At 45.7% G+C, this 25,964-nt stretch overlaps 1 long non-coding RNA gene across 1 annotated transcript in view; it reads left to right on the top strand.

The window, feature by feature from the left end:
- Positions 1-25,252, top strand: part of LOC120514830 — a 28,681-nt gene extending 3,429 nt beyond the window's left edge. Inside the window, exons 2-3 of the long non-coding RNA XR_005630526.1 lie at positions 22,537-22,606; positions 25,101-25,252. This is a non-coding gene — a long non-coding RNA (uncharacterized LOC120514830). The remainder of the gene's footprint in view (positions 1-22,536; positions 22,607-25,100) is intronic.
- Positions 25,253-25,964: the final 712 nt, after the last annotated feature.

The raw sequence follows: 25,964 nt of genomic DNA, 5'->3' as shown, positions 1-25,964 counted from the left end.
CGAGGCACAAACCGGCGGTAGTACCCGCCAAACCGAGAAAGGATTGGACTTGCCGCTTGGTTTTGGACGGGCCAGGCCATTATGGCTTGCAACTTGGAACACTGTGGCCTCACAGTACCCGCCCACTAGGTAGCCCAAATATTTGGCTTCCTCAACCCAAGTAACATTTCTTGGGGTTGATGCGAGCCCGCCTCTCCCAATGTCCGTAATACTGCTGTGACCTGCTGTATGTGCTCCTTCCAGGTGCTGGAATAGATGACAACGCCATCCAGATAGGCAGCACAGAACGAGTTATGGGGCCGGAGCACTTTGTCCACCAGACGCTGAAAAGTCGCAGGCGCCCCGTGTAACCCGAATGGAAGGACACGATACTGCCAGTGTCCGCTAGGAGTGCTAAACGCGGTTTTTCCTTCGGACTCCGTTAAAGGAACCTGCCAGTACCCCTTTGTCATGTCAAGTGTAGTCAAGAATTTGGCTGGTCCCAGTCTCGAGGAGGTCGCCCACGCGAGGCATGGGATAAGCATCAAATCGGAAACTTGGTTGAGCCGACGGAAGTCATTGCAAAACCTCCAACTGCCGTCAGGCTTAGCAATCAAGACGATGGGGCTGGACCAGGGACTACTACTTTCCTCGATCACTCCTAGTGCCAGCATTCGCTTGATTTCCAGTTCCACTTCTACTTTCTTTGCCTCCGGGAGTCTGTAGGGTCGCCACGGACGATCACCCCGGTCAGTCACTATGTCGTGCGCAATCAGAGAGGTCCGACCTGGTTGTTCACTTACCACCTCTGGGACCGGCGGATAGCTGCTTGAGCTCCTGTCTCTGTCTGGGAGATAGCTGTTCGCGAAATTAAGGGCACTTACTTCCGCAAGAGAGAGCAGGGCTGTCGGAGGAGGGATCGGGATCCCTCTCCTTCCACGGTTTCAGCAGGTTTACATGATATATTCGCTCAGCTGGTCGGCGATTGGGCTGTTTCACCAAATAGTCGACCAATCCCTTCCTCTCCTTAATTTCGTAGGGGCCTAGCCAATGTGCGAGCAGTTTAGAGTGTGAAGTAGGAACCAATACCATGACGCGATCCCCCGGTTGGAACTCCGGAGAGTCGTACACGGTCATACAGGCGGGCCTGTGCTGATTGTGCCTCCTCGATATGACTTTTAGTATAGGTCTTATTACATCAAATCTATCGCAACTGGGCGATATACTCCAAAATGTTAGTGGAGGGCTGTGCCTCCCCTTCCCAGCCCTCTTTTAAAATATCTAATAAGCCCCGGGGCTGTCTTCCGTATAGTAATTCAAAGGGAGAGAACCCCTAGAGGCTTGAGGACTTCCCGTAGGCAAAGAGGACAAGGGGGAGGAGTTGGTCCCAATTCCTCCCATCCTTGCTGACTACCTTACGTAGCATTTGCTTGAGAGTTTGATTGAATCTCTCCACTAGCCCATCGGTTTGAGGATGATACACCGAGGTTTTTAAATGCTTTATTTTCAGTAACTTGGCAGTCTCCTTGAGCGTTTCCGAGGTGAAAGGCGTTCCTTGGTCCGTCAGGACTTCTCTAGGAATGCCCACGCGTGAAAAGACTCCTACTAGTTCCGTGCAATATTTTTAGTGGTAGCCGGCGCAATGGAACGGCTTCAGGGAATCGGGTTGCATAATCCACGAGGACGAGTATATATTTATATCCTCGGCTGAGGGCTCCAGGGTCCTACTATATCCACCCCAATCCTGTCAAAGGAACGCCAATAAGGGGAAGGGGAATCAGAGGAGCACGGTCCTTCCTAGGAATTTGCCGCAGTTGACACTCCGGCAGGAAATGCAAAAGCGGCGAACCTCCTCATTAATCCCCGGCCAAAAAAAACGGAGCTTAATGCGCTCTAATGTTTTATCGGAGCCGAGATGGCCTCCAAGAAGGTGAGAGTGGGCTAACTCGCAAACCTGCCGCCGGTAGGTCCGCGGGACTAGCAACAACTTCCGGACCTTCCCCTCATGTTCAGCAACCCGATACAATAATTCATTATCCATGACAAAGTGAGGTCCCTGTGGCATGGGCAAATGCGTGGCTGGCGTTAACGAGAACCACTGCATTCTTTATGTGCTTCAGAGAGTCGTCATTCCACTGTTCTCTCTTGAAAGAAGCGGAGTCGCTCTAAACTGAAAGTGCAACTCAGAGAGCGGGTCGGTCTGACCTCAAGGGGCGGAGAATCCTCCCTCGCTGCCGGGGCGCTAGTGGATGACGTAGTAGCCCGCGACGGTCCGGGAGTATCTTCGTCACTCTCTTGGCCTACCGCCCACTCCCTGTCGGCTGATTACACGGTGTGGAAGCAGCTTGAGATGAGTCTTTATCATCTATAACGAGGCCAAAAGCTTTTCGGGGAATGCTTTCTAAACTACCGCGGTTACTGTCAGACCAGTCCCGCCCGAGGATTACGGGAAACGGAGGATCCGGTGTACCGCACGTAAGCCGCCAAGGGTTCCTCCGAGACATACGTAACACCGGGCGGTATTGTACGGCGGATATCTCCGTGTATACATTTTAGACTGGTCTTTTCTTAATCCATTGTTGCGGTAGAACAAAGCGGCGAGCAACGACAGACACGTTACTGCGGAATCAAACAGCGCTGTTACCTATGTCCATTAATAATAAGCTCTCCCGTATGTTTATCCGCCAGGGATTGCTAAGGGCACACAAACAACCCCGCCATTGTCCCCTACGGTCCGCCTTGTTCCCGACAGGTCGCAAGCCAGGCGGCCCGGCGACTTCGGAACAGGCTCTGGATTGCGTGGAGGGGACTGCTTCAGTGGGACATAACTCCCGGGTAGTCCACAAAGCAGCTGTTCTGCCCTCCCAGGTTTCACAGCCGGCCTCTGGGTTTTAGGAGCTGTAGCAGCTCGTCCATGAATGGAATTCCCCAGGCCGGCTGGGCAAATTCCTGGGGTAGTGTTGTAGCAGCAAAAACAGGCCACTTGCTGCACTATTTGTAAGGGGCAATCAAATGGCCGTAGCCACTCACCCACCTGTTGCCAGAGAGCCATAGCCTGCTCTGACAGCCCTTTACTGGGTTAAACTCCCAGTTTATATTTCTTTACCTGCTGGCCTGGGGATAACCCATCATTAACAGGGACCTTGGTCCCGATGGGCTCGGCTTTCCTGCCCAGAAAGCATACTGAGCCACGTGTGTGTTCCCCAGAGGCCAGCCCACGCCTGTGGGTCCCCTCTACTTTCTCCACGAGATGGGTTGTTAGCCCCGGGTTATGCTCGTGGAGCAGAGCCTGCACCGTCCTTCCTGACCCTCCGCGCACTCCCTGCCCGAAACTCGGCCCGGTACTCACCCACCTGGTTCCTTGTAAGGTCGTGTCCCGGGTTCTTCAGGGACACCATCCTGCCGACTACGCCACTGTAATAAGTGGAGACCAGAGGCGTGAAAGGTTTGGGGCAGCCACCCGCTTAATCGGTTTCCTGGCTGCAAAGTATTTGAGACATCAAGTCAAGTTTACACAACAGAGTCCAAAACAGAACTGCCTGCCTAAGCAAGGCAGTGAGCTTTATAGCTCAGAGGGCGGAAATGATGTCGTCCTCTGGGCCGGAACTGGAAGTGACATCACCCTTGGGGCGGAACCGAAGTGACCTCATTCTTGGGGCCGGAACCGAGGTGGTGTGTCCTTCCTGGAAATGGCGGCTCCTGGTGGGATTTCCCGGGTAAGACCTGCAGAGAACTCAGAAAGAGCGTCAGCGTACCCCGCCCCCCCCTGGGCAGATGTATAAACAGTATTGTCTAAGCCCTTCAGCTGCTTCCCATGCACACGTGTGTGACAATACATATACATACATATCTACATATATAAATGTACACGAATATATATATATACACATACATCCACAAGTATATACATATATATAAACATACACACACACATATATAAACATATCTATATATATACATATACATATATATATACACATCCATATATACATATATATACACATACATCCGCATATATACATATATATAAATATCTACACACATACATATACACACATATATATATATGTGTGTGTGTGTGTGCATCTATACTAATAAAAGGCAAAGCCATCACTGACTGACTGACTGACTGACTCACTCATCACTAATTCTCCAACTTCCTGTGTAGGTAGAAGGCTGAAATTTGGCAGGCTTATTCCTTACAGCTTACTTACAACAGTTAAGCAGGTTTCATTTTGAAATTCTACACGTAACAGTCATAACGGTCGACAACGTCCGCCAAGTTGAACCTTCTTATTTATGGCCCCATCTTCACGAATTTGGTAGGCGGCTTCCCTGCGCTTGACTTGAAGCGATGTAAGTACTTATTTTAGTGGTATGATGCCACTGTCGGCCGCCATATTGAACTTTCCAACGTCACTAATTCTCCAACTTCCCATGTAGATAGAAGGCTGAAATTTGGCAGGCTTCCTTACAGCTTACTTACAACAGTTAAGCAGGTTTCATTTTGAAATTCTACACGTAACGGTCATAACGGTCGACAACGTCCGCCAAGTTGAACCTTCTTATTTATGGCCCCATCTTCACGAAATTTGGTAGGCGGCTTCCCTGCGCTAACCGAAACCGATGTAAGTACTTATTTTGGTGGTATAATGCCACTGTCGGCCGCCATATTGAACTTTCCAACGTCACTAATTCTCCAATTTCCCATGTAGATAGAAGGCTGAAATTTGGCAGGCTTCCTTACAGCTTACTTACAACAGTTAAGCAGGTTCCATTTTGAAATTCTACTTGTAACGGTCATAACGGTCGACAACGTCCGCCATGTTGAACTTTCTTATTTATGGCCCCATCTTTGCCACTGTCGGCCGCCATATTGAAATTTCCAACGTCACTAATTCTCTAACTTCCCGTGTAGGTAGAAGGCTGTAATTTGGCAGGGTCATTCCTTACAGCTTACTTACAACAGTTACAGGTTCTATGGCATCATATGACTGACCATATGGCAGGGGTCATCAACTATATTTGTCAGAGGGCCAGAGTTTTACCAGACAGTCTCCTTGGGGGCCGGACCCCCAAGAAGAAAATCTAATAAATATCTAAATTTGGTTTAACATTATGTTTAATGTTTATACTTTTTCCATTGCATTACAAAACTCAAGGCTCCCATCACCTATACCACAGTCAACCACTAGGAGTGATAGATATTTTGCATCATTTCCATTAGGCCAAGTCAACTTTATAATAGAGCACTTGAAAAACAAACACGGAGGAAGTGACAGGAAAGGGTCTCCAAAAAGAGGTAAAATGGCACTCTCAAAGACCATGAAACGCAAAGTTGATGTAGAAAACAGGTCCTTCAATGATGACTGGACTGAAAAGTACGCATTTATCATGCCAACCTTCCAAATCGTCACCAGTATGCCTAATTTGCAGCGAAACTGTTGCTGTTGCAAAAGAATACAATCTGCGCCGTCACCACAACACAAAACATTCTAATTTCAAGGTTTCATATCCTGAACAGTCAGAGGCTCGTCAGAGAAAAATCGCCACATTGAAATCTGCCTACTCCCGCAAGTGGCATTATTACTCAAACTTTAACTGATCAAGAGAGAGCGACGTGTGCATCCCTGCAGGCTGCTTGGGTGCTTTGCAGACATAACCGGCTTCGGAAAGTGATGTTTTAAAGGAGTGCATGATCACCGTTTGGAGGAACTTGCCCCGACAAATCAATAGACAGAATTATTGCATCTGTCAAACAGTACCTCTATCTGCCTCAACGAATGCACGCCGTGTGCACGCGTTTTGGCAGAGCAAGTGCAGAAAGCTGTCATTGACGGGGTTAAGGAAGCCAAATACTTTTCGCTAGCTATTGATGAGTCCACTGACAACACCGATATTTCACAGTTGTGCGTTTTTGTCAGATACTTTGATGGCAAAGATTTCCGAGAAGAGCTGCTGGCATTGCTTCCACTGGAGGACAACACCACTGCTGACATCATCTTTGGAAAACTGGAGGATTTTTTTAAAAGCCATGGATTGCCCCTGGATAAAATCAACCTGACAGTGACAGATGGTGCACCTGCCATGATTGGAAAAAACAAGGGTCTGGTGAGCAGAATAAAGACTGTTGCTCCTAAAACTAACGCAACTCCACTGTATCATCCATCAGAGCGCTGTGCGCAAAGCTAAGTGGGGAGCTCAAAGAGGTGATGGAGAAAACGATGAAAATTATCAACCACATCAGAGGAACTTCAAGCCGCAGCACCGCCTGTTCCGCAAATTTGTGCTTGAATCCCAGGCTTCTCATGATGACCTGTTACTCCACAATGACGCGCTGGCTTAGTAAGGGCAAAGCACTGGAGCGCTTTGTTGAACTCCGTGCGCAAGTAGTGGATTTTTTAAAACAAAGTAAATCCAAAGCGGCAGCTGACCATCTCCGCATCATGCAAGACACATTATACATGTGCAACGCGTTGCTTTTAACAGACATCTTCTCCCATTTGAATACACTTAATCTCCAGCTGCAAGGAAAAGGAAAATCAGTGGTGGATTTGGTGGAAAAACTTGATGCCTTTGGGAACAAACTCGATCTTTTCCACGCAGATTTGTTGTCAGGGAGGCTGCTGCACTTTAACACACTGAAGACGGTGGGAGAAGGCAACGTAACAGACAAGATGAAGACATTCATCACACAATTAAAAGACAACTTTTCTGCTAGATTTGATGACTTTTTCATTTCCAGGGATGTCATTGGATTTGTGCGTGACCCATTCACCATCAGCCCAAGCGGAGAATTCTCCACAAACGCGGTGAAAATGTTGCCATTAGGCGAAGTCGGCCATTCAGAGCCAGCTGGCTGAAATTCAGGCCGCAGGCGACATGAAGTCGGCTCTCCGTGGTGCTGAAAGCCTGAGCGCATTTTGGGTATCTTGTCCCGAGACCTATGACACATTGAAAACGCTGGCTATGTATGTGCTCACCATGTTCGGTTCAACCTACACCTGCTTGAGGCTGCATTCTCTAAGATGAATTCGATAAAAACACAAGAGAGGAACCGACTGTCAACCCAGTCTTTGGAGGACTGTTTGCGCATAAGTCTGACAGCGCCAAGCCTGATGTGAAAAAGTTGGTGTCAGAGGGAAATGTAACTTTAGCCATTGATTAAGCACTGTGAGTAGCCCGTTTCAGCATTGTGATTTGAATTCAAGCCCACTTAACGCGTTTCATTTGATGTGCGAACATTATTTGTGACCTGTTTTGTTCTGGTACCAGGTTATTTATTTACAATGCTATTTTAAGTTTTTATACCTGAGGATTCTGCTAGTTTCAAGCATGTTGTTGAGACTTAGTAATAAAAAAAAACATATGTTATGTAAGGGCACGAGGAAAAGTTACGCGTTCGTTGTTTTGTTTTTTTAAACCTGTTTGAAACAATAAATGCTTAACGCCGCAGTCTGTCTGAGTCTGTCCTCATTTTGGAGTGTAGCCTCAATATAGTCATAAATGGTGGTTAGTCTGACAAGAGACTCAGTTGTTGTTATTTTTTGTTGCTTTAATAGTGGGGACAACCATTTTCTTTTGATCCTCACAATTTTGGAATCCGTCGCGGCCAGATTGAATGGCTCAGCGGGCCGGATTCGTCCCGCGGGCCGCCAGTTGATGATCAGTGCCATATGGTATGCTTGCATTACTTTCTCCCACATACATTTTAAATTAGGTTTTATAAAAGACAGCAGACTTAAATCTACTAAGTGGTTCATAAGTCCTTTCTTTTAAAATCTACCATCATCCCCTCCCCCCAACCACTTCCTGATTTGTATACTGTTATAAATCTATCTATACTAATAAAAGGCAAAGCCCTCACTGACTCACTCATCACTAATTCTCCAGGTAGAAGGCTTAAATTTGGCAGCCTTATTCCTTACAGCTTACTTACAAAAGTTAAGCAGGTTTCATTTCGAAATTCTAGGCTTAATGGTCATAACGGTCGACAACGTGCGCCATGTTGAACCTTCTTATTTATGGCCCCATCTTCACAAAATTTGGTAGGCAGCTTCCCTGCACTAACCGAAAGCAATGTACATATTTGTTTCGATGGTATGATGCCACTGTCGGCCGCCATATCGAACATTTCAACTGTCTTTGTTACTTATGGGCCCATCTTCAAGAAATTTGGTACGTGGGTTCCCAACGCTAACTGAATCTTACCTAGGTACATATATACATCCATAGCCTGCAGCTCGGTCACCGTGTGAGGCGGCGTTGGGTCCCCCATCCCAGCACCTCCCACATTGTTGGCTGCCTGCCTATATAAGACCGTCCGTCGCTCCAGTCTCTACATTCCCTTCCTTGCTTCGCCACGGGATTCACGTCTCCCTGCTGATAACTACATCCTTTTTATTTAATCCACGGCTTTTCCACTGTTTTATTGTTCGTTTATTACGATTATAGTTATTGTGTAAGTATTTTAACCTTACTTTACATTGTTCAGGTACCCATTTCCTTTATCTTTCCAATCATACCCTCACTAACATGTCTATCAAGGTGATCACCATCGATCAAAGAACTGTCACTTACCAAGTGGTTTCCATGCCCGGAGATGGCACCTGCCTTTTCCATTCTCTGTGTTACATATTGCACGGCCATATCAGGCTCACTCTTGAAATCCGGAGGAACATTGTGTCTTATGTATTGAATGACTGGGACAGGTTCAAGGTGTGGACTGATGACGGTACAGGAGATATAATTATACTACACAAGAGCACTATAAGAGTGAAATGCTTAAGTCCTTCACCTATGGTTCTCCATGTGAGTTGATGGCTGCCACTGAATTGTTCGGTTGTTGCTTTCAAGTGTACCGAATTGGCCAAATATTTTACACCTTTCGACAACTGCCAATGCCTCTTAAACATCTTAGATTCACAGGTGACGATTTCATTAGGGGACACTTTGATGTTTATAAATGTTTAAACTCTCAAAAGCTGGATGTGAAGTTATCAATGAAACTGGTTGTATGCTTACAACGCTTGACAGATGCTGAATGTCACTTCAACAGAAATCCTGCAAATACTGTCATAATTGAAACAAACCATGAAATTCAAACTGATTATGACAGCAGCAATCCAAGCTGTGAGATTTGAGACAAGATTACTTTTCACATGGCCAACTGTACGTTGCATGCTCAAGAGTAAGCTCAGCTCACAGTTTGGTCATATTACAACCGGAGGGCCGAACTGACAATGTGGTACACAAATAGATCCTTAACAAATAATTATTGGTATATTTTCCCTCAGTTTAAAAAGGTTTAATTTTCTTCTTAATAAAAATTTTAAGGCAGTACTTCGCCTCTGCAAAGTGCTGGGTATTTTGCTAGTATATATATATATATATATATATATATATATATATATATATATATATATATATATATATATATATATATATATATTGTCACACATGTGCGATTAGGAGGCAGTCAAAGAGCCTAAAGGTGAGTGAAACATCGCGAGATACAGGGTTATCACGTGGTACTTACCCAAATCTCTTTTGGTCAACAGAACACCTGAAGAAAAATAGTTCCTCCACTTCCAGGTTCCAAAATGGCTGTGACGACGTCACTTCCGGCCAACCATGATGATGTCACTTCCGGCTCCATCAATCCACCTCACTTCCGTCCAATCATGATGACGTTGTTTCCGGTTCCTGTTTCCAATGTCACTTCCTGCCAACCATTTCCTGTACCATAATCCTGTTCTGTATAAAGCCGCCATTTTGTCAAAGAAAGTTGTTCACTGTTTTACTTTTGGAAACTCTGAATCATTTACATTCTTTATTGTCTGGATGACAATATATGGGGACGGTCCCCAAAACTTTGTTTTTGTTTGTGCTGTCTTCTTTGGGGAAGAATAAACACCACAATTGGCGTAGTCGGCAGGATTGTTTTTTGTCTGCTTCAAGATGTCGGAGGAACAGAACCTGAATACCGTTCTCAACACCATCATGGGCGATCTTCAAACCCTGAAATTACAGATGGGCGAAACAAGGACCCAAGTAGCAGAAGCCAAGCGCTCATGCTGCTGCTGCAGGAGTACAGGGACGGAGGTCGCCGCCACCTCCTATTGCCATAACTACACTCACGGAGTCGGACGATATAGAAACATATTTTTGATCTTGAGCGTACGCTAAGCGAACGCATGGCCGAGGTCGGAATGAAGTACCTACTGGCTCCCTACCTGAAGGGAGCAGGCGCAGAGAGCCTATTATGATCTAACTGAGGAGCAGGCTGCTGATTATGACGCTCTAAAGAAGGAGGTGTTCAAGCGCTACGGCGTATCTGCGGAACAGCAGGCGAGAGAATGGAGGGAGTGGCAGTTCGATCCGGAGAGACCGATAAGAACCCAGGGCTTTGAGGCCTGGGGAAAGTATGTAAGCTGGCTACGGCCCGACATTAATAATTCGCACAAGATGGCCGAGCTTATAGCGTGTGAAACCTTTGTGCATGCCCTCCCTGACCATATCGCCCAGCAAGTCCGCAAACAAAACTTCGAGGACATGGACACCTTAATACAAATCACAGAGCGCCACTGGGCGGCTTGCAAATCAGGGGAAATCAGAGCGGTTCTCACGCCGAACCCAACAGGCGTGGGGCAGCTCCTGAGCCCACCCGACAAGCTCCCGAGCCTGCCGTCCGTAAACGGGACAGAGGTGCTAATCTTCCCCGCTGTTTCAAGTGTGGGAGATTGGACATCTGTCCCCAACTGTTCCTTTGAGCCCATGGATTGCTCATTAGTTAAGGGAGAAGGGTATTGTGCCACTGTGACTAATCCTTTATCTCTTCCATATACAGGTGCAGTTATTATAAATGGCAGGAAGGTAAGAGAAATGTTTGATTCCGGGAGTAACATTTCCATTGTTGCTACCCGTTTCGTTTTACCGCAACAGTGGACTAGAATAAAAACTAGTCTAAAATGTATTCATGGGGATATCCGGTATTATAAAACTGCCAGATGTGTGGTATCGGTAAATCATCACCTTACGAGCATGGCCATGGCTGTATTACCGGATCCCCCTTTTCCAGTTATACTGGGTAGAGACTGGAATAAAATTACCAGCGGTAATAACGTAACTGTACCTAAAAAACATTTAGGCTTAGTAATGGAGAATACTGCTCCGACTGCCTCCACGCCATGTCCCACAGTAGCACGGACCCATACGGTACCCAATGCGAAGGAATTGATGTCCCATCGACCTCTGCGGGAACTAGTACAGTTAACGTAGAGGACGTGTTGACTGAAACCACACCCCTTGAGGTCGCACAAGACCCAATACAAGACTTAACTGCCCAATTTCTATTAACACCATCGTCTTTTAAAAGAGAACAATGGAACGATGATTCCTTAAAAAATATTAGGAATGCAATAGTATCTACCGAGGGTTATACAACCCTGGATCCCATGCCACCGATGCCGTTCTTTGTACTTAAAAACGAATTATTATATAGAGTGGCAGAACATGAGGGAGAAGTGCGAGCGCTGTTGTTGATTCCACGCACCTTTCGCTAAAGGTGTGTGAATTAGCACACTCACCTTCTAGGAGCCCACTTAGGCTCCGAAAAAACATTAGAGAGAATAAAACTCCGATTCTATTGGCCGGGAATTAACGAGGAGGTCCGGCGATTTTGCACTTCATGTCCGGAGTGTCAACTTCGCCAGATTCCAAGAAGGACGCCAGCTCCTCTCGTCCCCTTCCCTTATTGATATCCCTTTGAAGCAGTCGGTGTCGATCTCGTAGGACCATTGGAACCCTCGTTAAAAGGTTTTAAATATATTTTGGTGCTGGTAGATTATGCCACTCGTTTTCCGGAAGCTGTTCCGTTGCGCTCAGCTAATACGAAAAACATCGCGGGAATTAGTAGGGATATTCGCCGTGTTGGGATCCCCAAAGAGATTTTAACGGACCAAGGGACTCCTTTCACTTCGGAGACGTTCAGGGAAGTAGCCAAATTACTCCAAATAAAACATCTGAAAACGTCTGTCTATCATCCCCAAACTGACGGGTTGGTGGAGCGTTTTAATCAAACTTTAAAACAGATGTTACGCAAGGTAGTTAACGAGGATGGAAGAAACTGGGATCAGTTGCTTCCTCTCGTTTGTTTGCTTATCGGGAAGTCCCTCAGACCTCCACTGGTTTCTCTCCTTTTGAATTATTATATGGAAGACAACCCAGGGGGCTTTTGGATATGTTAAAAGAAGGATGGGAAGAGGAGGTCCTCCCTACTTCAAATATTCTTGAATATATCGCAATTACGCGATAGATTAGAGAAAATCAGACCTATTCTAAAAGAAAATTTGGAAAAGGCACAAGCAGCGCAGTCCCGTTATTATAACCGAAACACCACCATTCGAGAATTTGTCCCGGGTGATCGTGTAATGGTGCTTGTCCCAACTTCTCATTCAAAGTTGTTAACACATTGGCAAGGCCCTTATGAAATTAAAGCTTAAAAAAAAAAACTTTGTTTTTGTTTGTGCTGTCTTCTTTGGGGAAGAATAAACACCACAATATATATATATATATATATATATATACTGTATATATATATACTGTATATATATATATATATATATATATATATATATATATATGGGAATGTGTGCATGTGTATATATATATATATATATATATATATATACAGTAATCCCTCCTTGATCACGGGGGTTGCGTTCCAGAACCCCCCGCGATAGATGAAAATCCGCTTCTCATTCAAAGTTGTTAACACATTGGCAAGGCCCTTATGAAATTAAAGCTTAAAAAAAAAAACTTTGTTTTTGTTTGTGCTGTCTTCTTTGGGGAAGAATAAACACCACAATATATATATATATATTGTGGCCCCGCCGGGCTGGAGCCCCTTGGGGCGCTAGGAGGACATGAGGAGGGCTTGTGCCTCCTCCAGACCGCAGGGGCGCCCGTCCTGGTTCTATTGGGAGCCACGGGTCGAGGGCATGGAAGCCCTACCCTGTAGGGGCCGTGGTTGCCGCCAGCGGCGCCGATGCCGGTTGATCCCATGCAGTCGCCGGCGGAGCTGGAGCCGCCGGCGGCGCTGGAGGACGAGGAGGGCTTGTGCCTCCTCCACACCGCAGGCGTCCGTCCTGGTTCTGTTGGGGGCCACGGGTTGAGGCATGGAAGCCCTTCCCTGTAGGGGCCCGTGGTCACCGCCAGGCGGCGCCCGATGCCGGTTTATCCCGCGACGGTCCGCGGCTGGGGCTGGAGCCCGGCCGGGGCGCCTTGGAGGACAAGAGGAGGGCGAGTGCCTCCTCCAGACAGAGTGGGGGCGTCCGTCCTGGTTACGCAGGGGGCCTCGGGTACAGGGCATGGCGGCGCCCCTGTGCCTAATTATCCCGGGAGCCCGCACTTCCGCCACACCAGGAAGTGCCGGGGGGAAGACTTTATGTGGCGCCCGGAGAGCTGCCAGGAAGGCAGCCAGCACTTCCGCCACGCTGGGGCGTGGCCAAGGAACAGGTGCCGGAAACACCTGGGGCTCATCCGGGAGCCTTATTTAAGGGGCCGCCTCCCTCCAGTCGGTGGTGGAAGTCGGGAGGCAGAAGGACTGAGCTGGAGAGCGGACAGGAGGCGCCAGGAAGAAAGGCACAGAGACTGTGGGCCCTGGACTTTGGGGGATTCGTGCAAGAGGCACTGGGGTTCGTGAGTGCACGTGACTTTGTATATTTGATAATATTGTAAATAAACGGTGTGTGGGGAGCAAAATATGATGTCCGTCTGTCTGTGCCGGGGCCAGCGTTCACAGTGGCGTAGTCGTGCGGATGATCCGTCTGGTACAAGACGGGGACCTGCTTTGTTAATAACAAATATGTCTGTGAACGGCCCGGCGCAGCAGCGGACCCCACACACTGGCCGCAGGAGCGGCCCGTGCACAGCCCCGCGGGAGCGTTTTACCCCGGAGACCGCCGCCGGACCGCATATGGCCGAAGCTTCCCAGGTGCGGAGGAAGGACCATGGGCATTGCTGGAGTGCAGCGGCTCCCCAAGCACGTCGTGGCAGAAGCGCCGGGGACGGCAGGGCCTATCGAGGCCATGCCGGGGACGTTTCCCCGGACAGACAGGACCCGGGAGGGAAGTTTCCTGCTCGCAGGGGAAGGGCCAGCGTCTGTTTTTCTTTAACAGGCAGGGGCCGCCCGGATCCTTGTCGGTGGCAGGGGCCTGTCGAACCGCGGTGCCTCGTTAGCGCCGCAGCAGCCGGGAGAGCTGCTGAAAGGGAGACGCTGCAACCTGAAGAGCCAGCATGTCGCCGCACTAGGGAGGAAAGAGCCAAAATGGCCGCTGGGCGGATGTCCCGCCGCTGACAGAACGCGGGGTTGGCTGGTGTGTCTAGTGTGCCCGCCGAGGATTGGATGGAGGCGGGACCTAGGAACGCCAATCTCGTGCCAAAAGCGAGACCGATGGGGCCAGAGGGAGTGGCCCAGAGGAGGCAGGCGTCGCGTGGAGCCGATCGACAGGTAAGCTCACCGACGTCTGTCTCTCTCTCTCCACCAGCGGCTCGGCGTGTGTCGGAGGAGTCCCTTCGGCCCGCCAAGCCGTCCTTAGAGGAGCTGCTACGTGTTCTCGCCGCTCAGTGTGAGCAGCTGACGGAAAGGCGTCGCGCCGGGAGAGACGCCGCGTGGAGACGGAGGATCGGGCGGCGCTGGAACCGGAGGCAGGCAGAACACGGCGGGGTGGTGAGTATTACCGTCCCGTAAAGCAAGCGGGAGGTTTGCGAACATGGCTGTGACCGTTTGCAGGGGCGATCAGCTCAAGTAAGCAACCTCCCGACAGCAGACGCGGTGCAGACAGCTAGCGAGGAGGAGCTCAATATGCAGGGGCTGGTAGGATCGGGGCTGCTGAGTGCCCTGGGTCTAGCGCCCTGCGCTCAAGCCTGCAGCTGTCTCCTGTCGCTCTGCCTGGGCGCAGAGCGGGGCTGGATTTGAGCTTTTGCTGTGCTCAGACCCAGACCGTCAGCACGTCCAAGAAAAAAAGGAGGAACCGAAGGGTGAATGCCGGTTCCTCCGATGGGAAGCGGCGCTGGGTGCGCGCGTCCGAGAAGGGCCGTCCTCTGTGCGGGCAGAGGAGATCCCCTGGGCGGCTGGGCGAGCCGCCTGCGGAGCGTGCCGGACAACAGGCGGACGGGCATGGAACCTGCGACGGAGGACTTCAGCAGGCAAGTCAGGGGCTGCCGGAGGGCAGGAGCACTGCGGGTACGGAGACCGGCAGGGCGCTCGGGGTGAGTGTCCTGGCAGTGCTTCTGGCCCTCTTTTTCCTTTTTCCACAGGCCCGAAGCCCCGACGAAGCGCTGAGGACGACGCCGTCAGGGACCTGCCCTCCTGGAGCGGGCGCCCGCTGGAGGGCTCCACGCCGAGGCCAATAGTGTCCCAACTGCGGGGAACAGCGGGGGCGGAGCGGCGCAGACCACAGGGCACGTTTGCGCCGGAGCGGGGGGCCGAAGACGGATGTCCCAGGGGGCCGCGTTGGACCCTGGGGCATAGTAGGACCCTCGCCGGGGGCGTGCTGCCCTTTCGGGTTGTGCCGTTCGACCCGTGTCCTCGCTAGCGGTGGGCACTGTGGCCCCGGCCGGGCTGGAGCCCGGACGCCAGGAGGACATGAGGAGGGCTTGTGCCTCCTCCAGACCCTGAGGCGTCCGTCCTGGTTCTATTGGGAGCCACGGGTCGAGGGCATGGAAGCCCTACCCTGTAGGCCCGTGGTTGCCGCCAGGCGGCGCCCGATGCCGGTTGATCCCATGCAGTCGCCGGCGAGCTGGAGCCCGGCGGGACGCTTTGGAGGACGAGAGGAGGGCTTGTGCCTCCTCCACACCGCAGGGCGTCCGTCCTGGTTCTGTTGGGGCCACGGGTTGAGGGCATGGAAGCCCTTCCCTGTAGGGGCCCGTGGTCACCGCCAGGCGGCGCCCCATGCCGGTTTATCCCTCGCGCGGTCGCTGGCTGGGGCTGGAGCCCGGCGGGGCTTGGAGGACAAGAGGAGGGCGAGTGCCTCCTCCACACCTTGAGGGGGCGTCCGTCCTGGTTCTGTTGGGGGCCACGGGTTGAGGGCATGGAAGCCCTTCCCTGTAGGGGCCCGTGGTCACCGCCAGGCGGCGCTCCGATGCCGGTTTATCCCGCGACGGTCGCGGCTGGGGCTGGAGCCCGGCCGGGGCGCTGAAGGACAAAGGAGGGCGAGTGCCTCCTCCAGACAGAGTGAGGGCGTCCGTCCTGGTTACGCAGGGGCCTCGGTACAGGGCATGGAAGCCCAGCCCTGTAGGGACCCGTGGCCACCGCCAGCGGCGCCCTGTGCCTAATTATCCGGGAGCCCGGCACTTCCGCCACACCAGGAAGTGCCGGGGAAGACTTTATGTGGCGCCGGAGAGCTGCCAGGAAGGCAGCCAGCACTTCCAACAGCTGGGCGTGGCCAGGAACAGGTGCGGAAACACCTGGGGCTCATCCGGGAGCCTTATTTAGGGCCGCCTCCCTCCAGTCGGTGGTGGAAGTCGGGAGGCAGAAGGACTGAGCTGGAGAGCGGACAGGAGGCGGCCAGGAAGAAAGGCACAGAGACTGTGGGCCCTGGACTTTGGGGGATTCGGTGCAAGAGGCACTGGGGTTCGTGAGTGCACGTGACTTTGTATATTTGATAATATTGTAAATAAACGGTGTGTGGGGAGCAAAATATGATGTCCGTCTGTCTGTGCCGGGGCCAGCGTTCACAATATATATATATATATATATATATTTATATATATATATATATATATACTGTATATATATATATATATACTGTATATATATATACTGTATATATATATATATATATATATGGGAATGTGTGCATGTGTATATATATATATATATATATATACAGTAATCCTCCTTGATCACGGGGTTATGTTCCAGAACCCCCGATAGATGAAAATCCGCAAAGTAGAAACCATATGTTTGTATGGTTATTTTTATATTTTTTAAGCCCTTATAAACTCTTCCACACTGTTAACATTATTAGAGCCCTCTAGACATGAAATAACACCCTTTAGTCAAAGGTTTAAACTGTGCTCCATGACAAGACAGAGATCTTCTTTCTTCTTTCTCACAATTAAAAGAATGCAAATATATCTTCTCTTCAAAGGAGTGCCCGCATCAGGAGCAGAGAATTTCAGAGTGAGAGAGAGAGAGAGAGAGCGCTCGCAAAGAAAAGCAAACAATCAAAAAATCAATATGTGTGCTTTTAAGTTTTCCGAAGCACCGCAATAAAGCGGCATTTTTTAGAGGAGCGTCAGTATCTTCTAAGCAAACAGCCTCTGTGCAAACAGCCCCTCTGCTCACATCTCCTCCGTCAGGCGCAGAGAACGTCAGAGAGATAGAGAGAGAGAGAGAGCACGAGATTAAAGCAAACAATCAAAAAATCAATATGTGTGCTTTTGTGCTTTTAAATATGCTGAAGCACCGCGATAAAGCGGCATTTCTTAGAGGAGCATCCGTATCCACTAGGCAAACAGCCTCTGTGCAAACAGCCCCTCTGCTCACACCCACTCCGTCAGGCACAGAGAATGTCTGAGATGGAGAGATAGAGGCAGAGACAAGCAAACAATCAAGCACCACGCGGGATGCATATCTTATATCATTGAGGAGTTTTAGTTAATATGTAATACATGCTCTGATTGGGTAGCTTCTAAGCCATCCGCCAATAGCGTCCCTTGTATGAAATCAACAGGGAAAACAAACTGAGGAAGCATGTACCATAAATTAAAAGACCCATTGTCCGCAGAAATACGCGAACCAGCTGAAAAATCTATGATATATATTTAGAAATGCTTACATTTAAAATCCACGATAGAGTGAATCCATGAAAGTCGAGCCGATATAGTAAGGATTACTGTGTATATATATATATATATATATATATATATATATATACTGTATATATATATATACTGTACATATATATATATATATATATATATATATATATATATATATATATAAATAGTTTTACTGTCAAATAATGCAAAGAGTATGCGACACGTGTTTCGCCTCTAATTCTGGGCTCATCAGCGGTACACACTCACTGCACCTCCTCTTGGGAATCGAACCTCGACATCAGCGCTTAGAGCGAAGCATCTTGCGTTGCACTACAGCGTGTGGTTCGTTTATTTGACAGTATGTAGATCGGGGTAATTACATTCAAGGCATTCATAGTCTGAATCATAATCTGACTGTATGGGTGGTTACCTACCAGGTAACGCTTGTGGTTGGTCAGCAAGTCAGCTAACATCCACCACGGTGCCCTCTTTCAGTTGCGAGAATTAGATCATAGAATGGTTGAAATAGTTTACTGTCAAATAATGCAAAGAGTATGCAACACATGTTTCACCCTGATTCTGGGCTCATCATGTGTACACGCTCACCGCACCCCGTTTCGTTTATTTGACAGTATGTAGATCAGGGTGTGTATATATATATATAAGTCGTGTGTTAAAGAAGTTATAAAAAAGAAAAGGGAACATTTTAAAAATAATGTAACATTATTGTCAATGTAATTGTTTTGTGACTGTTATGAATGTTGGAGTGTTGCTGTCATCAAGGATTTGATTATCATTATTTCTTTCAATCAGGTTTGTATTTGGAGGATGTGTTGTGTTCAAGTTACATTCCGTATTTGTCAGCCATTGTAAAGATAACAGGTTTCATTCATCGATTCCTTTCTTACTGCATCAATAAACAGCTCGTCTTCCTCTTTATTTGAGATCACACACTGCATGCATGGGTTTTTTTTACACTGTCTTCCTTGAGCTGGACATTGACTTTTTCCACCGTGTGCTTTGTTTCCGCAGTAGCTGCACTTATGAATATGCTTGTATGCGTCACTCGCTTCATATTCTTTTGCTGCCTTCTCAATTGAGTAATGCATTTTTTGTTCAGCGCTCTTTGGAGCTGTTGCTTTTTGTCTGTGTACTGCATTCACAGTCAGTTCACGTGAGCCGCTCAGAGTACATGCATCGAAGGTTCTCAGCTGTGCTTGTGCTATCTCATGCGATGTTGCGATGTTAGCTCAGACCCAGCAATGCGTCTTCTCATTAAACTTGTATCTCGCTAATATCGATTTGTATGCATGACAAATGCCAGCGGCAGCGTGTCTATGAACTTAATTTAAACTTAAGGTTTACACCGTGCTTTGTTTCTGCAGTAGCTGCACTTATGAATATGCTTGTATTCGTCACTCGCTTCATATTCTTTTGCTGCCTTCTCAATTGTGTAATGCATTTTTTGTTCAGCGCTCTTTGGAGCTGTTGCTTTTTGTCTGCGTACTGCGTTCACAGTCAGTTCAAGTGAGCCGCTCGGAGTACATGCATCGAAGGTTCTCAGCTGTGCTTGTGCTATCTCGTGCAATGTCCACGGCTTTATTTAATGTTAGCTAAGACCCGGCACTTAAAAGTTTCTCGCAGTTTCGCTAAGTTTATGCCAAACACCACCTTTACCATCTCATCTTCATTTGCATAAGCACAGTCCTTCACCCGCGAATATTTAGCAGCAGAGTGTTTCTATTGGATTGCCGCTGATGGGCGACCTTATATGGGAGGCGGACGATGATGGACGTGACTCCGCCTCACACGGCGCATCGAGCTGCAGGCTATGGCCAGTATATATGTACATAAGTAGGTTCCAGTTATGACCGCTACGTGAATTTCTAAATGAAACCTGCCTAACTTTTGTAAGTAAGTTGTAAGGAATGAGCCTGCTAAATTTCAGCCTTCTACCTACATGGGAAGTTGGAGAATTAGTGATGAGTGAGTGAGTGAGTGAGTGAGTGAGTGAGGTGTTTTTGGTTGTATAGGTTATTACTATTACTATGATGTGTAACTCTTTAGCTAATGGTGTTTATTTCCTAAACATTTTCACAGAAACATGTATTACAAAAGTTAAAAAAGAAAATTGTTGGTAACTTTAATGAAAGTATACAGTTATAAGAAACATTTAGTAATTTATTTCAAACCCACCAGGAATGTTAAAATAAAATGCTGCTAAACAAAATACACATTTTTTTCATTAATTCCCTTTTCCAGATAATAGTTACGGTATGTTTCAATCATTTTTGTTTACAGTACATAACTGTTTTAATTACAATCCTGTGAATCTTGACTTTTTCTCCCTGTATATTGTTTTTTCTCCATTATACATGCTTTCCTTGACGTACTGTATATTTGATGGAGTGATGTGTGCTGTGTTTCCTCCGGGCGCTCCGGTTTCCTCCCACAGTCCAAAGACATGCAGGTTAGGTAGATTGACGATTCTAAATTGGCCCTTGTGTGTGCCTGGTGTGTGGGTGTGTTTGTGTGTGTCCTGCAGTGGGTTGGCAACCTGCCTCGGTTTGGTTCCTGCCTTGTGTCATGTGTTGGCTGGGATTGGCTCCAGCAGACCCCCGTGACCCTGTGTTCGGATTCAGCGGGTTGGATAATGGATGGATGGATGTGTGCTGTGGTTGTGGGTTGTCTATTATATAAATCTAATAAGCAGCAGTGAGTAAGTGTGATTTTCTATGTGCAATATAAATGTGTTGATTCATTTAAGGAATAATTTTATATAGAGAAATTCATTAAACATAACAATATGCTATTATTTTCTTGTATTTTGTTGTGGAAGTAATTGAATATAATATGCTGTATTCTGTAGTTATTGTATATTTGTATTTTTTGTATAACTAAAATAGTGAAGTTATGTAATTCATTATATACAATTTTATGATTTTTTTTTTATTTTGGATTTCTGTTTTGTTTATTTCCAGTTATGTGAAAGATGGTTTTCTTACATTTTGTCATATTTTAACCTTGTTTCCCTTAATATTATGTTTTTGAATTGCATTTTAAAATACAGCTGTGCATGTGTAATGTGGTTACATAGGAGCAGGCTAGAATACATAGTATGTACTGCACAACATTATAAACAGATTCTTACCAACCCACAGCATCACACCAGACATAAAAACAGCTTACTATGTGAGTGTTAGTGTTTTTCCTGTCAATCACATTTTAAGTAGCTCAGTGTGATGTAGCTGTTAGGTTTTCATGTACAGTAAATTCTGGATTTAAATTGCACATGTTAGACACCTTAAAGAATTATAACTATATGATAATACCATTGATTGATAGCACAACTAACAAATATACATAGCCCCCCAACCAAGGCACAAACCCAAATATAATAATTCATAAAAAGAATATGCCATGATGGGTGAATGGACTTTTTATCTAGACTGCTATATTCCTTTTTCATCCAATATGTTATATTTTGATTAACATTGGTAAAGTGATATCTAAAAAATTAACTCACAAGTGCAAAAAGAAATAAAAAGTCTATAGCAAATCAGTATTATCACTAAGACAACCATTGACTCTGATGGACCTCTGGGATTCTTTCTGGCATTGCTATTTTCCTCACATGTACATGCTAAAAATAATACATTAAGTTAATTGGTGACTGATAATTGTCTCGCCACAATTGTGCTCTTTGATAGACTGATGTCCCATGTCAGGCTGGTTCCTGCCTTCTGCTCACTTTTCCATTAGTATGATGAGTGTTCAGTTAAATTGTCATCATAATTCCTAATTTTTATTTGTGTAATGCTCATATAATAGTTGTAGTATAAAAAATTGTAAATATCAGATTGATTTATGTTTAAATAATTAAAATCAGTAGCTTTAGTAAAAAAGAAAGGTGCTTTACTTCACAAGACAGATTAGCTTACAATGCAAAGAAATCTAGAAGCCTTCACAGCAGGTGGAAAAATATTAAGGACTCATTACAATTATGTAACACATAAATAAAAAGTTGCAATGTTGAAATATATTATATCTTTAAATACCAAACTAAATAAAATTTTGAACTTTTTAAAGCTTTTTTTAACAATGATGAAGAGTCTAGTGAAACAATTTGATTTCCCATTGTTGTAAACAGTTTTTAGGGCCATTGTCAACCTTCCCATGGCAACGAAAATGATACTTGAGTTCTTTAAGCCTTTAAAAATTAATCAGAACAGAGATGAAATAGAAATGGTCTCTCATTCCAATCATTTGAAGGATGACAAAAAGAACCTATAAAGACATATGGTGTCTCCTTTCCACACCATTTTTCGATGGTATTCTGTGTCCTGAGTCTGTTGAACAAGAAATCCATTATGACGTATTTGATAGTCTTCCTTTGTTTTTTATACCATGGGCATGTAAACAGAAAGGTGACAGCATGGACATTATAATTTTTACAGTTGAACAGTTTACAAGAATGTAACATTTTCACAAGGTTAGAATTTCCCTTACTACACCTGGCAGGCTTTAATGAAAATGGAAAAAAAGGTGATATCCAAGTGTGGAGAAGACTCCTCCAACCTTTGTGGACATACAGTACTTTACGTGCCTTATAGAATATATTCCCCTCTATTCATCCCAGCCCAGAGTGCCAGGCAATGTAATAGTAAGTATTTTAATAGTATAAGTCAAACAGCTGTATTATTTTTAAATAATTTCTTTGTATGACAGGTATACTGTGATGGAGCTGTAGGGGATGAAGCCAAGAGGGAGGCAAATGAAGACTTGGTTGAAAGTGAAGGTATATGACAATAGAAGAAAGGGTCTCACCCCAAAGAATGTACAAAGCCACAGAGACTAGAGGAAAAATATTTGTAGGTAAACCCAGGAAATGGCAGTTATACTGATGATGATGGGGATAAAGATATGAAGTTGCATAAAACAAAGATTTTGGGAAGCAGTCTGAATCCATTTTTATCAGTACTGTATTTGTACTTGGAGCATTTCCATATTATCAAATATTGCTAGAGTACAGCACTGTGACCCTTGTTAGCCAGTACCTCCAACACCTCTTTCTCTCTCTCTGACTCATATTGAAGGCAGTATTCAATCCACTTACAATGTCTTCTGAGTACCATTGTTTGGCTATCAGTCTCCATAATAATGATATGGAGGTATACTGGTGTATGTAACATCCTATTTTGTTTTCTGAATGTAAGTGACCAAATAGTCGACCCATCAAAGTCTATCAGACTCTGTATTGAGATGGGAACAAATGCAGTGTTTATCTGTGTTAAAATGCCAGAATCATGACATTCAGGTAGCATAAAAGACACTCTGTAAGAGTGCCACAGGCCCTAAGAAAATGTAAGGAGTGAGCCAGAATGTTTTGATTTTATTCTTGTATAAATGTTATTGTTTTTTTTGTTTTCGCTGTTGTGCCATGTACATCTCCATTTTGCCCCTCCCAAAAACAGTGTTACCATGTTTTGGCATGATTAATGTTGTTGCATTGTCATGCATTGATGTCATCATGGATATGTTATAAAGGATGGTGGCCCCAGTGAACATGTCTTATTAATATGACCAAAGAACATCAAAACCTTTGTGAAGATTGTCCTTTTTGTTCATTTTTAAAATAATTTTCTCAATCGTAAGGTGCAGCAGTATCATAGAAGTTTTTGGTCCATGTATTTTGAATGAGTTTATGAGTCTTTTTATAATATTGAAACATTTAAAGGCTTGACTTTATAGTTGTTATTAGTTTTGTTCTTTTGTTTGAATCTCGACCATTAATATTTTTAAAATCTTCCTAACTGAAAACTAATAATGGGGGGGAATTAACAGAGGCTCTGTGAAATGGATTTAATGTGATTATCACAGAAAACCTAAACGTTGAAGGGTGAATGTCCACAAAATTTAAATATTTATGGGTATTACAAGGCCCAATCCCAAAACCCTAAGATTTACCCTTAGTCTTCCACAGCGGTGATTCCAAGTCGCTGGTTTTCTTCTAATTTGAAGAAGGGAGATAAAGCAGAATGATTGCCTCCATGCCGCAGCTCCTATCTCATGTACTTGAGTAGATGAAGTAACAGCTCCTATTTGAATGAAGTCTTGAGACAGCACCTGCCTTCACTATACAGTAATAAAGTACCTGTTGCAAGAAAAGATGCTATATAGCGCCCGACCTGACACAGATTCACACGGGAGGCACGGGTAAATTTTATTTATGTTTTATTTGTTTATGTTTATTTTTCTTCAGCTAGAGGGCACGTCTTCCCCGTAATCCCTCCAGCCACAACACAGTCCCAAACACAGTATAACAATAACACCAAGCACATTCTCTTCCTCCACCACTCCTCCCTGGCTACCTCTTCCTCCCGATTCTGGCTCCTGAGTGGTGATCGCTGGCTCCTTTTTATTGGGTACCTTGAATTGCTCCAGGTGCTTGATTGGCTGACAACCAGCTGCACTGCTGGGTAAGGTGAAACCAGTGCCCAAAAGGGGTCAGCAGCTCCTGCTGCAGCACCTGCGGAATCCCACAGAGTTCCACAGAACTCCAACCACCGTGAAGCCCTGGGGGAATCCGAGTCACCGCTGCAACCCAGGGTGGCTGCCATCTAGCGTTCAGGGGGAGATACTGGGCTTCCCACCCTTGTCCCCCTGACAGATGTGGTGAAGGGGTGTCACGGCCAGGGATGGGCACTAGCCATCCATCACACTGTATATTCCTTGGAAACCTGGACTCACCTTCCTATCTTCCACCCAAGCTTGACAATACCTGTTTAAAAATCAGTGCTTCTTAAACTGCAAAAAATGTTTTATTTAAAAATAAGATGTTAGGTGTTTTAGGTAATGTTAGGTAACTTTTTTTTTATAGAAATACAGGTATAATAATAAGAATTCATTACATTTATATAGGTATGAATACAGAATGAAAATGAGAAACTAGATGTAACTTTTTTTTAGTGTAAACTTACACAGTTTCTCACTTTTTTTGTTCATTGAAAAGAAACCTTTGTGAAGCGCTAAACAGTTCAGTATTTGCACAGGACACAGCTATCCATGTGGATGCTCGGTGGAGCACTGACTACAAATTTGGCTATGTCTTTATAATGTTGAGCCTACACTCTCGATATGCCTCGAAGAGATTACCTAAGACCATAAAAAGTATTTGTTATTCTGAAATGTCACACACGTGTGCATGGGAGACGGCTTACAAGCTTGAAAACTTCTATTTCCATGTCACCAGGGTTGGCGCTGTCCTCTAACTTTTCTCCTTTTCCCTGCAGACCTACCAAAGAACCACCACCCTAAGCCCTCTTCAAAGTCTCCAGCAAGCAATTCTTCATTCGTGGCACCAGATTCAACCTCTTCATGATGTCACTTCAGTTCCAAGACTACAGCCATCTCTGACTTGATTTCCTGTCAGTCACATATTTATAGCAGCCATTTTGTAACCAACTTCAGTTCTGTTTGGAACTCATGTCTGAATGACCTCAAATTCTAACCTACCTTCTAATTTACAAATATACAGGATAGATCCCCAAAACTTTTTCTTTGTCATTGTGCTTATTTTACAAAAAATGTTGTTATTTTACTTTGAAAAACACATATTAAGGAAAGATCAGAGGCATGAAACATAATAAGAAATAAATGAATTTTATCTCAGGGTTTAGACAGTGGTCACCCATTAAATAATGAGCTACTAGGAAAAAGAGTGTGACCTAAGGTAATATAGTAGATTACAAGTTAGGTATAGTAACAAGTAAATTGATAAAACTGAAAATTGTATCAAAAATAAATTCTTTGTCCAGGAAAAGGTAAACTGACAAGACTTCTCATTGATGGGGTAGATACAGAAGTTGGGCGGACAAATGAAAACCTCAGGGGGCATCTGAATGACAGAATTGAGTAGAGTACTAGCATAGATGCAATATACTGTACAAGAAAGATCAAAGTCACCCCTATTTTCTGAGGTTGAGATTGTTTGATATACGCAAGCCACTCTTACACATTTTCTACCAGGCTGTAGTTGCCAATGTAATTTTCTATATGGTAATTTGCTGGGGAAATGGCACTAGTGCAGACGATGCCAATAAATTGATTGAAAGGGCTAGTTCAATCTTGAGAGTCAGCCTGGAGTCATTGGAGGA

Source organism: Polypterus senegalus, chromosome 14 (genome assembly GCF_016835505.1).
Source record: "Polypterus senegalus isolate Bchr_013 chromosome 14, ASM1683550v1, whole genome shotgun sequence".
NCBI lineage: Eukaryota > Metazoa > Chordata > Cladistia > Polypteriformes > Polypteridae > Polypterus > Polypterus senegalus.
The sequence above is the reverse complement of the archived record's forward strand: the minus strand, read 5'-3'. Positions and strand labels throughout refer to the sequence as shown.